This window comes from Equus caballus, chromosome 9 (genome assembly GCF_041296265.1).
Source record: "Equus caballus isolate H_3958 breed thoroughbred chromosome 9, TB-T2T, whole genome shotgun sequence".
Taxonomy (NCBI): domain Eukaryota; kingdom Metazoa; phylum Chordata; class Mammalia; order Perissodactyla; family Equidae; genus Equus; species Equus caballus.
Genome location: NC_091692.1, coordinates 62,284,727 through 62,299,526, shown reverse-complemented (window position 1 = coordinate 62,299,526; position 14,800 = coordinate 62,284,727). Strand labels below are relative to the sequence as shown.

Here is a 14,800-nt window from a genome sequence, read left to right as displayed (position 1 = left end):
CTTAGGGGAGTAAAAATGGCTGAGGCTGTGTAGCTCAAACAGCAACTGCTCCCAGGGGCCTGCACACCTTCTTCTGAAAGGCCACATGTCTCCGTGAATTTGAGTTTGAGCGGAGCTAGAATCTTTTTATTTCCCTCAGTACTGCCTCAGACTCTCATTAACTATTTGATCCCTGACTTGTTTAATTATGGAGTGAATTGAGCATTCCTGGAACAGCTTCTTGTAGAAGCTAAAAGCAAAGGCCTCAACCCCATAGACCTGGATTATAATACAGACTCTGCCCCTGTTCTAGCTGGGTGACCGTGGGTGAGTTATTTCGTCTTGAAACTTCAGTTTCTTCATCTGTCCAGTGGGCATGGTCACACCTGTGTTCTAAGGCAGTTATACAGAGGAAACGGGAAAACACGTGTTAAACAATCTGCTGCTCAGTCACCAGGATAGGAGCCCTGCCTGTCTGCACACTGCTCAGAGCCTGGGTGGGGGTTGCAGACTGGTTTGGGTAGAGCGTAGACATTCCTGTAGGAAGTGATGTCTAAGCAGGGACCTGAGGGCTCAGTAGGAGTTCGGCAGGGAGGGTGTTCCAGGCAGAGGGAACAGCCTGTGCGGTGTGCCCCGGAGCAAAGGGGAGGAGAGGCTGGAGAAAGAAATCTCAGCAAGACCATCAAAGGCCACATAAACCGTGCTTTGAACACCAGTTAGGAGGCTATTGCATTAATTCAAATACAAAACTTTGGTGCTCTAAATGGGAGACAAAGCAATGAGGATGTGGAGCTGTCAATGGATTTAAGAGAGATTTAGGAAGTAGAAGTGGCAGGATTTGGTGATTCACTGGGTGTAGTCTACGGGTTCAGGCAGCATGGATTCAACAGCTATTTATTGAGTGTGCCATCTGTTCCCTGCAGGACCTTGACTGATTGACTTCCTTATCAACCGCTAGGCCAAATGTCCAGCAAACCTCATTCATTGTCCATTCTCATGCATCCTAGAGGCCAGGATGCTTTTGTGTGGGGCAGGCCTTGCTATGGAGTGTGCTTGGGGGTAGCCCTGGGCCATTCTTGTTTTAGAAAAGCCAGGACTTTAAAGAGAGCTGTCAACACTTGAGGATGTGAGAGTTAATTACCAGTTAGTGGATTCTCTCAGTCTTTAGACTCTTCTCCTTCCTCTGAAAGTCTGCTTTGTAATCAATGTGGTGGCCTAAAGAAAGGGTCAGAGAGGGACAATCACCCAACAGAGCTACTGCCATGTGGTCTTTGAATGAGCTGAGCCAATAGAGGACCACGGTGGGAGAGACCCTGAGCCGTCATCTCTCCTTCAGAGGGCCTTTTATAATCAAGCTTTGGATTCTTTGATGCTAAAATCTGTTTAAAATCCCCGATCCCTTACAAACAAATGGCAAGCAGAGGCAGTGCATAGTGGGAGGGATGGCAGGGAAAGGAGCCTAGAATTTAAGACAGTGCCTGGACAGGGAACGACTATGGTGGTAGGGAATCAGAGCCCCCTCTTCACGGTGTTGGAGAACAACAAATAAAGAACTCTGAGTTATTCTGAAATTCCTTTTTGATCACCAGACATACCATTCTGAAACTGGGCCACGTAGGTCACTATTTTAATAAGTTTTATATTAACAACAGCAACAAAAATAGCCGACATTAAATGCATATTGTGTGTGAGGCCCCATACCAGGCAGGGAACTTCATTTCATTTGTTCTACACAACGATGCTATTAGGGAAGTAGGACAATTGTTCCCATTTTGCAGATAAGGAAACTGAGGCTCAGAAAGTCCATGTAACTTGCTCAGTGTTCTACTGCCAATACGTAGTGGAGTTTACCAGGGGAAGAGCATGAAAATTAGGATGTTTGGGTTTTGATAGAAGCTGACAGCTCAACAATTTATTATTTGTGGGAAGTTTTGTGTTTGGTTATGAGAAAATAATGCTAATCAGGTATGCTGTGTGAATACTGTTTAATATTTATTTTAAAGCAATTAAATAGTGGTTTACATGCTCCCCGAGAGGTCTTTACAAGGAGACGAAGTGCCCATTCATCCGGTTTGACCTCTGATGGCCCCTTCAGTACATATAGCCCCTCTGTGGGGGGGTCTTGGCACCCCCAGCATACAGCAGCTCTCTTGAATTAACGGCACCCCAGAAGACAAGCCAGGTGGGCTTCTCATTGAAATCTCCCTCCTTGAGCCCGTGCACTCTGTGCTTTGCTCTTCCTAAAGCGTGCGGCTGGTGAGAAGGATGCTAAGCCGGCTTGCAGACTGCCCGACTCCACCATCCCAGAGCCCCAAGGAAGTTTCTCTCTCGGGAGCCAGCCCAGCCAGTTTGGCTCTGGTGGACAAGTCTGAGCTGGATGAAGGAGCAGGAAGTGCTAGTTCCTGCTCTGCACGCAGTGATCCTCAGCTCTTTGTAGAATAACCTGTCCAGCCAGAGAGGAGAACCCCCCAGCAAACTGGCCGGACAGCACTGCCCATCTCAGAAACCTGCTTGAGAGCTTGTGTTCTTTGCCTGGATTTTTGAAATTCCTTAATTGGAGCAGTCTTGGGAATATCTTCAGATGTCACTTCTCTGGCAATGATTTTGCTAGCCCGCAATGTTCACCAACTCCCACGGTCCCTTAAGTGAGGAGCCTGACTAATTGAGAGACATCCTGCAGCTCATGCCCCCTCTCTAGGTCTCAGGTTCTTTATCTGTAAAATGAAGTGTCTAGGTTCAGGGAGCCTGTAGTTTTGATTCAGTAGAATAAAATGGATAGTCTGTGCTACAAAAACAATGGAAATAATCATCTCTCCCAATTATAAAAGACTGAACTCACTAGATAGATACAGAGGGGTAACTGAGGCTAAGATGGATATCCTGATGTCCCAAGAGGGGAAGCCCAGGGCTTTTTCACACTTGAGGAAAGTCCCCAAACCTGGTAACCTAAACAAAACAGGCCCTCAGCTGATTTAGGGTCCCCCCAGCAGTACCCAAGCCCCCACCCAGCCCAGATAACAAGGGTGCAGAGGCATCAGCATTCCTGTAACATGATTCCCCTACTTTGAGTGGCATCAATGAAAGGAAAGAACCTAGAGATGGTGGTGGAACGGGCCTTATGACCTGTGTGGCCTTCCTTCTCTTTACCAAAGATGGGAAACTGAGGCCCAGAGAGTTCACGTCCCTTGCTTGAGGTCTTCCAGGTTTGGAGCTGAGCCCATCGGCCACAGTCTCCGCTGCCAGCCCAGTACCAGAATGGAGAGGAAGGGAATGTTCACCTGTGCATCACCTCTCCTTTAATCCACCCTAGGGAATTCACTCCCCATTTAGTCAGGGTAGACAGCCTGCGATTTCCATGAGTGATTTAGGGCCAGCGGATTTCATTTCAGGAGCCCTTGCCACTTCAACGTCTGCCTTCCGGTCACCGTGAATTACCACGGTGTGCTAGTCCAGAAACCCCAAACAGTGTATGATCAGCGTTACCATCCCTGGTGAGGGAGAAAAAAGAACTTGAGTGCCTGTGAAGAAGTCATCATTTGGATTTAAATCAGCCCCGGCTAAAATAATCAAGGGACCTCGGGTCCTATGAAAAGGTCAAAGGTTTGCAGGTTTAGGGTTTCGTGGGAACATGCGCGTGTTTGGACTGGACCCAAGTGCCTGGTTGACCTGTTTGACAGGTAACAATTAGAGAGTAGGAGCTTGCCTGGCTGGAATGTGGCTGCAGAGGCCGGTGTGGAGGATCTGGTTTACCTGCTCGGCAGGTGGGGCCTGCCGAGTCCGACAGGCATGTGCACGCACAGCATTCCAGAGAATCGGTTTTCTTTTAAAGACACAGCCATGACTGCAGGGCACAAAGGGTTGGGTTGAGCCCTGGCTGGAAGCCGTTAGCTATTTGCAAGGTAAAGAAGCAAAATAAATAGTTCTCTTTAGACAGCTCAAGGAAGAAATTGCAAAGGCGTTCGGGACTTTTTTTTTTAATGTCTAAAACGAATATGTGCTTCTTGTCTCGAGACTTGAGAAAACCCAGACTGGTACAAAATGCCAGAGATAATAGAATTGAAAAGTCGCTCCCCCGTTCCCGGAGTTTTTTTTTCCTTTTTCTTTTTAAAGAGGTCATAGTATTATTGAGAACAAAAGATAGGCTCCTTGAAGGATGGTGTTTGGCTTGAGACAGTCTAGAAATGTTTGCTATTTTTCTTAGCACAGCTGTAGAAGACACCCAGGAAAGCAAAGTTCTGGGTTTTTCCTCAATAAATTGTACGTAATCTGTATATTTTGAAGGTTAAAAATACTGTTTCGATAAAACAGAATTAAAGAAAGTAATTTGGTGTTTAAAATAATAGAAGGAGATTGGGATAATATTATATACATAATATACAGTATAATGGAGAGTCCACACAGACGTGGAGCCATCTCCATAACATGGCTTGCTTGTGATTCAAAGGGGTTTTTGGTAGTATCACTTCAACTTCCCTGTATCATATTTGTCATTAATGAGAAGGGGAAAATCAAGCCAAGGGAGACTGGGACCTGAAAATTGCAATATTATAAGGATCATTGCTAAAACAAACTCAAAACTCTGAAAATTTCCAAGTAATTACTTTTTTTTAACTTACCAAGTTAGTTTGCTAAAAAATAAAATTCCCCTTCTTTCGCATTGTCTCTCCTCATTGCAGAAATTATTTAAGTGACCTCCAGATAAATGATGGGTGCATCCTGTTCCTCTGTGTGCTCTCAAAACTCTGAAGTCCCAAGATAGAGTCCCAGGACGCACATCCCTGAGCTCCTGGTGTAAGGTGGGAGAGGCAGGAAGAACTGACAGCTGGTGATTACACTGAAAGCACCTTGCCAGTTCAAAGAGTTAATTATAGTGAAGCAGAGGATCTTAAAATTCAATTGGCAGAAACAAACAAGCAAACAAAAACTTAGCTGTCTCTTTGTGGACTGTTGCTGATGGTAAAACAGCTGCTAATGTGTCAAGTTAACTCTTTAGGTGTTTGTGTAAGGTGAATATTATTGTGTGCAGACCATTTACCAGAACTGATCAAAAGTCAGTAATAATAATAATCCTGAAGAGTCAGAACAATAAGAACTTACAGTTACTGAGCTCTTGCTATGTGCTATGTGCTGTGCTAAACTGTCTACATTTTCTCCACAATAATCCTGAGACAGGTATTATCATGATCTCCATTTACAGGCAAGGAGGTGGAGGCACAGAGAAGTTCCAGAACTTCCCTAAGATCATACTGTTGGTAAGTGGCAGAGCGAGGATCTGAACCCAGGCAGTTAATTTGTTCATTCACAGTTTTGAACTCCTCTTCTGAGACAGGCACGGTGCTGGGGGTTCACAAGACCATGATGAACTCTTAGTGTTGGTCCTTCATGGACAACTTAGACTTCACGGAGTCTAATGTTTGTTTCTGACTCCAATACCAGCTTTCTTCATAATCCTCTGGATGGTCTCTTAGTGGTACACACACTTTAAAGTCTGCCATTGTCTGTGACCCCACCCATTACCATACCAGAGACCACGACCTTCACCTCTGCCATTTCCTGGCTATGCTGGGACACCCTCAGTAGCAGTGTCTCCGTGCAGCAAAGTACAATGGCCATTTTCTAGGGCATATACGACATGTACACTCCAGGCCTGCTTTCTTTGCCTAATTAGTGTGGGAGCAGTAAACTCAAATTTGCAAGTCCTGTGAGGAGAGCTTACTATGGGCGTGAGAAGCCATTCTGATTTCTAAGTATCTTATCAATAGCAAATATTTGCATGTTGGTTTTCACCCCTTGATAATTAGAACCTGATCTTCACAGATTCTGACATAATGATCGCTTCCTGTGAATCCTGAAAAAAACAAAGCAAAATTAGCTTGCACTTTACCTACACATAGGGAAGCACCTTAAAGGGGTTTCCTTATCCTATAGCATTGCACACTTCCCCACAAGGTGGTTTATTTCCCAACTGAAATTTCCTTCTGATAGTGTACATAAATCCTGAACTTTGTGCTCTTTGACTAATTCATCCCTTGCGTGCCTTTGAGCAAACTCTGAAGGACAGACGTGGCTTCTCTGGCAATGACCAACTTTCAGTGGCCATGGAAAGGGTGAATGACCACTTACTTGGGGTAGAGTAATACTAATAAGTGGTAATAGTGATAAGTATACTGAGGGCCTGCTCTGGGCTAGTCACTGTGCCAAACGCTCTACATGCATTGTCTCATTTAATAATTACAGTGGCCATAGGTATGTATTATGATTACAAGTAACAAGGAAGGAAGCTTGTTCGCAAAATGTAAATAACTTACTTGAGGTCACACAGCCAACAAATGGCAATGCTAAGATGCAGAACCAGACCCATCAGGTACTAGAGTCTGCATCAGGCAGGATGTGGAAGCAAAAGGCTATTTGGTCTTTAAGGTTTTGTGATTGAGATATTCTGCTCTACTCTGCTTTGAACAAAGAATATCAGAAGTGTTACCTTGGGTTCCTCTGGTCACGGTACTTTAAGTGGGAAAATAAACAATCTGAAGCAGGTTTTAAGGCTAATAACCAGAGTGGAGAGATGCTCAAACCATGTCATGTGAGGAGAGTTTAGGGAACCAGAAATATTCATAGGCAGGAGTTGAGGAGACTAGGGCTGGGGAATTGGGAGGGAGAGTAGGCTAATTGGCTTCAAACAATTGAAGGACTGTCCGAGGCAAGAAAGACTAGGCTGGTGTTGTGTGGCCAATGAGGACCAATAAGAAGAAGTTGGAGAGGAACATATTTTGATCCCATATACAGATGTTTATTATCCCTCAGACTGGAAAGTGGTGGAAAGAATGTTTGAATGCCAGTTCCATCACTGCAGTAAGCATTTATTGTTTTTCTTTCCAGAGTCCTTTCCTCTTTATTCTGAAAGCAATGGTCTGATTTCCTTTGGGGAAATAACATTTCCTCATTAAGAGCAGTCTAGGTGGGATAATCAGTCAAGTTGTACCATTCACCCTGGGCCAAGAGTTGAGCATGTGACCCAAGTTGGCCCAGTCAAATTCTTTTTCCTAGGACACTCTATCTTGAGCTGAGTAACATAAGCATGGAAACATGGCTGGGGCTGATTCTTCCCTGAGCAGAGCCCTGACCCAGGAGGACACCAAAATACTAGAAACACACTTATGTATTAAACATCTCCTTCAGGCCATATTTTCCCACCGTTTTCTTCCAGACTTTAAGAAGAATCATCAAGAATTATATGTCAAACCTAAATTCCTTACGACATGATTTGCCCTTAAGAATAGGATTATTACCATCCCTGGTCCTACCCTTCGACATTCTCTCAATTTTATGAGCTACCTATGTCTTCCCAATAAATTCTCTTTTTACTTAACTTAATAGAAATGTTTTTCTAATGTCAGCAAAGTGTTCTAACTGACACAACCATTAACTAGATGTGTGGCTATGATCTTGGAAAACAATTTCACCTCTCTGAGCCCTAGTTCCTTCATTTGAAAATAATCCCAGTAGGTTTTAGAGTCTAACATGAGATAGCATCTACAAAGAGAAAGGCACATAGTAGATGCTCAACAAGTGCTGGTTGGCTTCTGTTTCTCCTCTGAAATATAAATGTTCTGTTTTCAGAAAAATTGAGAGAGATACTATATGTAAGGTAGTGCCTAGCACATAGCAGTGCTCAATAACTGGTAGCTATGGAAATGATGTGATTATAATTTTCTGGCATGGGAAGTATTCAGTCTGGACTGGAAAATCATTGGCCAGGGATATACAGAGGTTATTCAACCATGGGATGGGTGTTTGGACATGATGACCTCATTTTTTTCCTACACTAAGAGTCTGTGATTCTATATTAGAGAGATTTAGCATTGTCTTTAAGGATGTGCAGCTCCTTTAAAGCAAAATGGCAGAGACAATAGGCTTGGTATGAGGACTGAACATGGTTGGGAAGATCTCTGGGGCTGATGTCCAAGCCAACACTGAGGAGGGGCCGCTAACCAACCTGCCCGGAGAGAGCTCTGACGATCACCCAGGTTAGTGTCCATAAAGACTAACTCACTCAGTGCTTCCACCATGGTTTTGTCTTAATTAGGAACAGAGACTCATTCAAGTTGTTCCAGAAATAATGGACTTTATTGAAAGGACACGTATACATGGGAACTCTGGAAGAGCCAAGGAACCCAGCCTCAAGAAAGGCAGAAATTAAGGCAACTCTGTGATAAGCTCTTTTCACATTTCCAGTTCTCCCCCTCACAGCAAAGTCTCTCTCTTTATATTGCCTCCTTTATCCTCTTCCTTGCCAGCTGGCTATTTCTTGTTACCTGTCCATAAATGGCCATTCAGTCCCCAAATCTGCATGATCTTCCGGGTCCAGCCACCGTAACTAACGAACCTCTGGGTGTCTTTACCTAAATCCTGAGAGAAAGATTTGACTGGCTTAGCTGTTGAGCCAGGCTATGTCACAGGCTACCGATGCGCCATCCCTGAGACCTGTGTCCTCACCAGGTACAATCAGCTGAGTCTGGGGAGACAAGCTCACCTCCTCTGCTACCCACTCAGCAGGAGATGTGGACTGGTCAGGAGACATTAGCAATATTTGGTAAGAGGCATCTTACCTGTGATGATACCAAAATATAAGATACATTCCTGTATATTAAACATCTCCTGTAAGGTATATTTTCCCACCATTTTCTTCCAGTCTTTAAGGAGAATCTCCAAGGCTTATCTCCTCAACCCAAATTCCTTAGATGTGGTTTGCCCTTGAAGCAAATTTCCCATGACAACATGGAAATCTCCCTTCTGTGGTGGGTACACAAGTCAACATTGAAGCAACTGGGTCTTCAAACATGTGGTGTAAAATTGAGCTAGCACTAAAGTGTTTCAACTGAAAGGCTCTGGTTTCCAGTTGAAGGAGAAGTGGAAGGAGGACCTAAGGCCATGGGAATGGGAAGAAGACGACAATAAGAAGTAAAGGGAGCTGAGTGAGAGAGCCAGGAAGGAACGAGAGGTCAGACGGGAGCTGCAGCTAGGAGTGGGAGGAAAGCCAGTGAAGACGAGAAACCAGATAAGAACTGCTGCTCCCACTTTGGGTCCCAGAATACCTAGCGTGAAACTAGAAAAAGAGTACAGAGAGTCAGGTAGACTGAGAGAACTGGGCTGGGTGAGGGCTCGACCCCAGTGATTGTATTGAGTGCCAGCTATGTACTAGGCATGTAAGATCTCTCCTAGGCTTGGAACTGTGTTTATTGTTAGACTCTAATTGTCAACTTGCATTCAGTTTGAACACTTGTAAGTTCTTAGCTACTATGGTCTCATGGACTCTGACTAAAGAAAAGTTCAGGGTAAGAAGGAGGATATATTTCTAAGACCAGCGAAATGTCTAAAACCATAGGTAACACAAGGGAGAGTGGAACGCTCTAGAAAGGTCCTTGAACCTAATATTCCTTGAGAAATTTTGAAAGCCAACCCACAGATTGCCCTGTAATTTGTCATAGTCTTGCATGCCATTCACATGCCTGTGGGATCCAACCCCAGGGCTGGACTTGCATCTTTCCAATTTGTTTTGAAATACTCCTTTGACACAGTGTCTCCAAGAAAACATTACCACAAGTTTCTCTTAGGAGTAGGAGGTTTAATGGATTACCCTGGGCTAACGAGAGGATTCTGGGCCCGGAATTTTGGGCCCACACTCTTCAAGTCTGAGGATTAATCCTCTTCTAAGGGGTGGGTAAGCCTCTGCTGGTTGATTACAAATGTTCCAGATAGAAATCTTTAAGGCAGGAACTTTGCGAACAACAAAAACAACCACAGAAAAACTCTATAGAAGGCCTTACCTTAACTCATTACTTACTCAACTTTGTGAATTTTGAGGACTTAATGAGGCATTTTAAATAAAGAAATAAGTTACTTAAAGGCTAAGGACATGTGGGACCAGCTTAAATTGGGCAATGAGAAACCTAAATTGCCCTTTCAGAATATTATTCACCCTATAAAAACAAATCGTATTTGTTCCCAGTAAACATGTCAGGACAGCAGCTGGATAAGACAAGTGTAGACTGGTTGCTGTCCAATCTGCCAACTTTCAGATAAAAGACCGGGATCTGATAAGTGACAGATTACCCTGAGAACATTTGCGGCGGGATCGTTTCTGCTTCATCATTTCAGTGCCAAACGTGTAAGTGTATCAATAATAGTTCAAGACAACTGCTGTTCTCACAATGTATTTACGTTATTCATCTAAAGGGGGAAAAGCTCTTAAATTGTAACCCGTGACCTGTCAAACTTACATGAGTGGTCCTGGTGCTTGCTTGTTAAGGACCAGAGCAAGGCCAGATCCCTGAACCATAAGTAAAAGTACTTGTATCCTATTCATGAGCAGATCCCCTCTCCTCTCCACACATCAGTTAACACATTCATAATAAGGAGCGAATTAGCCTACTTCAGTGTGTCCCACACTTCAGCAACTTGCATACGACCTTGCAATTTTTCTGATATCATCATACCATCTGTAATATTATTTACTGATTTTTTTCTTTACAGCAACTCACTTTTTAAACATTTAAATAGAATATTTTTTAAATAAAATCATCAATCTCTTCCAAATCAGTTTACGTATGGATTCATAGCTTTTTTTAAAAAAAGATTTTATTTTTCCTTTTTCTCCCCAAAGCCCCCCGGTACATATTTGTATATTCTTTTAGTTGTGGGTCCTTCCAGTTGTGGCATGTGGGATGCCACCTCAGCATGGCTTGACGATTGGTGCCATGTCTGCACACAGGATCCGAACCTGTGAAACCCTGGGCCGCCAAAGCAGAGCACCCCAACTCAACCACTCGGCCACGGGGCTGGCCCCTGGATTCACAGCTTTTATGGGCTAATTATTTTTTCTAATATCAATTGAAACAAATACATAGCTATTAAAAGAAAAAATGTTGGCCCATTTGAAAAAAACAAAGCTAAAAAAACATCTTGTGTAACCGTGAGTGGCATGTAGATCGCATTTTGGGAAATACTGCCTGGCTATAAGGATGATGCTAGGGGTGAATGAAACTTGATGCCATCTGCCCAGTTCATCCCTGGAAGAGGCTGATGGGTTCGAGCACTCAGTAATTGGCTGATCGATCTTGGGTTAGTCACTCACCTCCTAAAACTTCATTTCCTCATTGGAGGAAGTTGGACTAAATAGACGTGGAGTTCCTTTCTGTCGCTAGCAATCTGATTTCCCAGGATTCTGTTGCAGGCCCAGCAGTGCAGCAGGAGACGCTGTCAAGAGCAGTGTGGCTGTGGACACGAGTAGTCCTCTGGCACCACACCACGCACGTGCTTCATCTTCCTGGAATTTTGCAGAACTTTGCTTTTCCTTTCACCTGCAGTGGTTAGAGAATACTCCTCCCACCAGTGAATGGAAGGAAAAGCCCGCTTTCTTGAGTTGGGATGAGTTGCAGTGGAAAAAAAGGCCAGTAGGAAAAAGGAATTTGGAAGATGGCTTTGAAAGATTGCCAATTTGACCCCTCCTATTGCCTCCTCTCATCTAACTACCCAACCACTCTGGAATGACCTTGGGGAAAAGGAAAACCGAATTTGATTACTCAACACCTAAGAGCTCAGTGATGATAAACAATGAGAACAATAATTAATAATGTGTTATTGTCTAATAAAGTAATGGCAAGTCAGCTCACCTCACTGAGCCTTTATTTCCTCATTTGAAAAAGACAGAATTTGGACTAGATGATTTGTGACACTTATGCCGGCTCTGAAATTCTTTGATTGTATGACTTCAACTTTTATTTTTTAAGCAAAAATGTGCTAGATTTTAAATTCGATAGAATCCTTTTTAAAAATCCAGCATTAGGGGGCCGGCCCGGTGGTGCAGCAGTTAAGTTCACATGTTCCACTTTGGTGGCCCGAGGTTCGCCGGTTCCGATCCCAGGTGTAGACTTATGCACTGTTTGGCAAGCCATGCTGTGGCAGGCATCCCACGTAGGGGAATATGGGCACGGATGTTAGCTTAGGGCCAGCCTTCCTCAGGAAAAAAAAAGAGGAGGATTGTCAGCAGATGTTGGCTAAGAGCTTATCTTCCTCAAAAAAAAAAAAAAAAATCCAGCATTAGGAGGCAAGAATAAAGTTATGTTTTAGGATAATCACCTATTAAACGTTTACATGTGTAATTTTTGTAAGTTTTTGGAACTATGCTATGGTCAGTGGTACAACAGAATCTAAATGTCACGTGTCTGTTATTCATTATTTCATACATTTACTCAGTCATTCTTTCTTCAGACATGCACTGCACACCTATCATGTACCAGGAGCAGAGTGTGGTGATTCAGAGTGTAATCCTGGAGGCAAAACAACTTGGGATGGAATCCATTCCCACTACATGTTAGCTCTGTGACCTTGGGTAGGTGACTTAATTTCTTTAAGCCTTGGTTCCTTTATCTATAAACCAGAATGACAATATATTGACCTAATTATAGAGTTATTGAAGATGAAAAGAGATGGCAAGAGGAAAATCTAGTGCCCAGAATACAGGAAGCGCTCAGTCAATGGTAGGTATCATCCTCTTCATCGCCATTGTTCGGGGCTGAATCATTTCCCCCCCAATTCATGTGTTGAAGTCTCAACCCCCAGTACCTGAGACTGTGACCACACTTGGAGATACGAACTTTGAAGAGGTAATTATGGTAAAATTAAGTCATCTGATCTTAATGCAATATGACTAGTGTCCTTATAAGAGGAGATCAGGTCACAAAGACACAGGCAGAAGACAGCCATCCATAAGCCAAAGAGAGAGGCCTCAGAATGAAATTAACCCTGCGGACACCTTGATCTTGCATGTCTAGCCTCGAGAACTGTTAAAAAACAAATTTCAGTTGTTTAAGCCGCCCAGTCCGTGGGGTTTGTTATGACAGCCACAGCAGACTATTGCGGTCCTCACCATCCCTATCACCATGTGCTGGGATTCAAAGATGATTATGCCATTAACTCTTTTTCAGTGAACTCACAATCTAATAGAGAGAGACAAGCGTGTGGGCATATATTCTTTACAATACAGGCTTATAAGGACAAAAATAGAGGTCTGTACCCATTAGAGGACGGGAGAGGAATGCTTTACAGCATAGAGGGTGGGAAGGTACCTAAAGGAGAAAAAAGGCAAAGCTTATAAAGGATGCTATGTCTGAAAAGGTCGAGGAAAGTCACTTGGTAAATAAGGTGGGACAGGGCATTTTAGGCAAAGGGACAGCATATATAGTGAAGTTCATGTATAACAAGGGACATTCTTTGGGATTTACTATTTGGGACTCATTGGTGCTGGAACAAGGGACCTCACCTCTTTGTGATGGAGAGAAAGTAAGTCCTAATCCAAACAAAGTGAGACGCTGTTAATCAGCCTGACTGCTGGTGCCTGAATGCTCATTTCTACTGTCCAGATGAATTAAGGCGGGCACGAAAAGAGAAATCCTGTTTTGGCCCACCACAAGCATTTAGCAGGCCTAGTGTTTTTAGTTTGCAAGCTAAGGTAACATGACACTTCAGCTTTAGCTCAGAAAAGACAAAAGGACAGTGAGAATGGGGGAGAAATAGCGTACTTGAGAGGAGGCGGTTAAAATGTAATCTGTTTGCTGTGGTGTGTACATATGTGGGGATTTATAACATATAAAAATATGATTATAACTGGCTTCACATAAAGCCCTCATCATAAATTTAAAAAAATTATGCCTTTAAATGAACCACAATAAGCAAGGTGGGGCGGTAATATTATTCTCTGCCTGCTCATGGATTCTTGAGGATTAATGAGCTAATGTCTGTAAAGCTCTCTAGCAATGCAGAAGAAAAGAACTGGAAAACCGGGAAGTGTTATTATCTCCTCCTCAACCTCCTGCAAAGCTCAAACACCAAACACAAAACAGTCTGTCTTAGCTTTTTATCGTTTTTAATATAATAAAAACCGATTAAAGAACATTTTGTTAAAAGACGAAAAAGATTCCCCATTTTACTAATATGGCAAATTTTATTGCTCTATAGTTCCTTCATCTTTAGTCTGATTCGTCTATGGTTGTAATTATTTATATACTTTATATTTTAAATACTTATGTATTTTGCATTAGCTTTTTTGTTTTTACTTAACATATACAATTTGTTCATGTTGCTACCCAATCTTCATAATAATTTTTAAAGTTATTATGTTGATATATAATTTATATACCATCGAATTAACCCATTTTAGTATATGATTCAAGAACTTTTAGTAAATTTATACAGTTGTCCAATCATCACTAAAATCTAGTTTTTGAACATTTCCGTCACCCCAAAATTCCCTTGTGCCCATTTGTACTTTCCAGTTTCATTCCCTGCCCCGGGGAACCACTGACCTGCTTCTGTCGTAGATTTGTGTTTCCTAGAAATTTTAAGTAAATTTATGTCTGGCCTATTTCACTTAGCAAAAAGTAATTGAGGACCAACCACATTGCAGTAGGTGTCCATAGTTGGCTCCTTTTTATTGCTGAATAACATTTTGTTGAATGGATATACCACACTTCGTTAACCCACACTGCAGTGACAAACACTTGGATTGTTTCCAATGTTTGGTTGTTATGAATACTGCTGCTATGAATATATGTCTTTGTGTGGACATGTTTTCATTTTTCTTGGCCAGATAACTATGAGTGGAATTGCTGAGTCATATGGTAACTTTGTGTTTAACTTTTTTTTTTGCTTGAGGAAGATCGGCCCTGAGCTAACATCTGTGCCAATCCTCCTCTATTTTGTATGTGTCACCCCTACAGCATGGCTTAATTAGTGGTGTAGGTCCACACCTGAGATCCAAACC

General features: G+C 42.8%; 1 long non-coding RNA gene across 4 annotated transcripts in view; it reads left to right on the top strand.

The window, feature by feature from the left end:
* LOC111774993 (uncharacterized) overlaps positions 1 to 14,800 on the top strand; it is a 103,331-nt gene that overhangs the window by 42,736 nt on the left and 45,795 nt on the right. Inside the window, exons 2-4 of one of the 4 annotated variants that reach the window (XR_011421664.1) lie at positions 5,177 to 5,231; positions 10,059 to 10,147; positions 12,250 to 12,370. This is a non-coding gene — a long non-coding RNA (uncharacterized lncRNA). Of the gene's footprint in view, positions 1 to 5,176; positions 5,232 to 9,988; positions 10,148 to 12,249; positions 12,371 to 14,800 lie in introns of those variants that run through there. The other 3 variants (XR_011421667.1, XR_011421665.1, XR_011421666.1) reach the window with 3 other exon arrangements.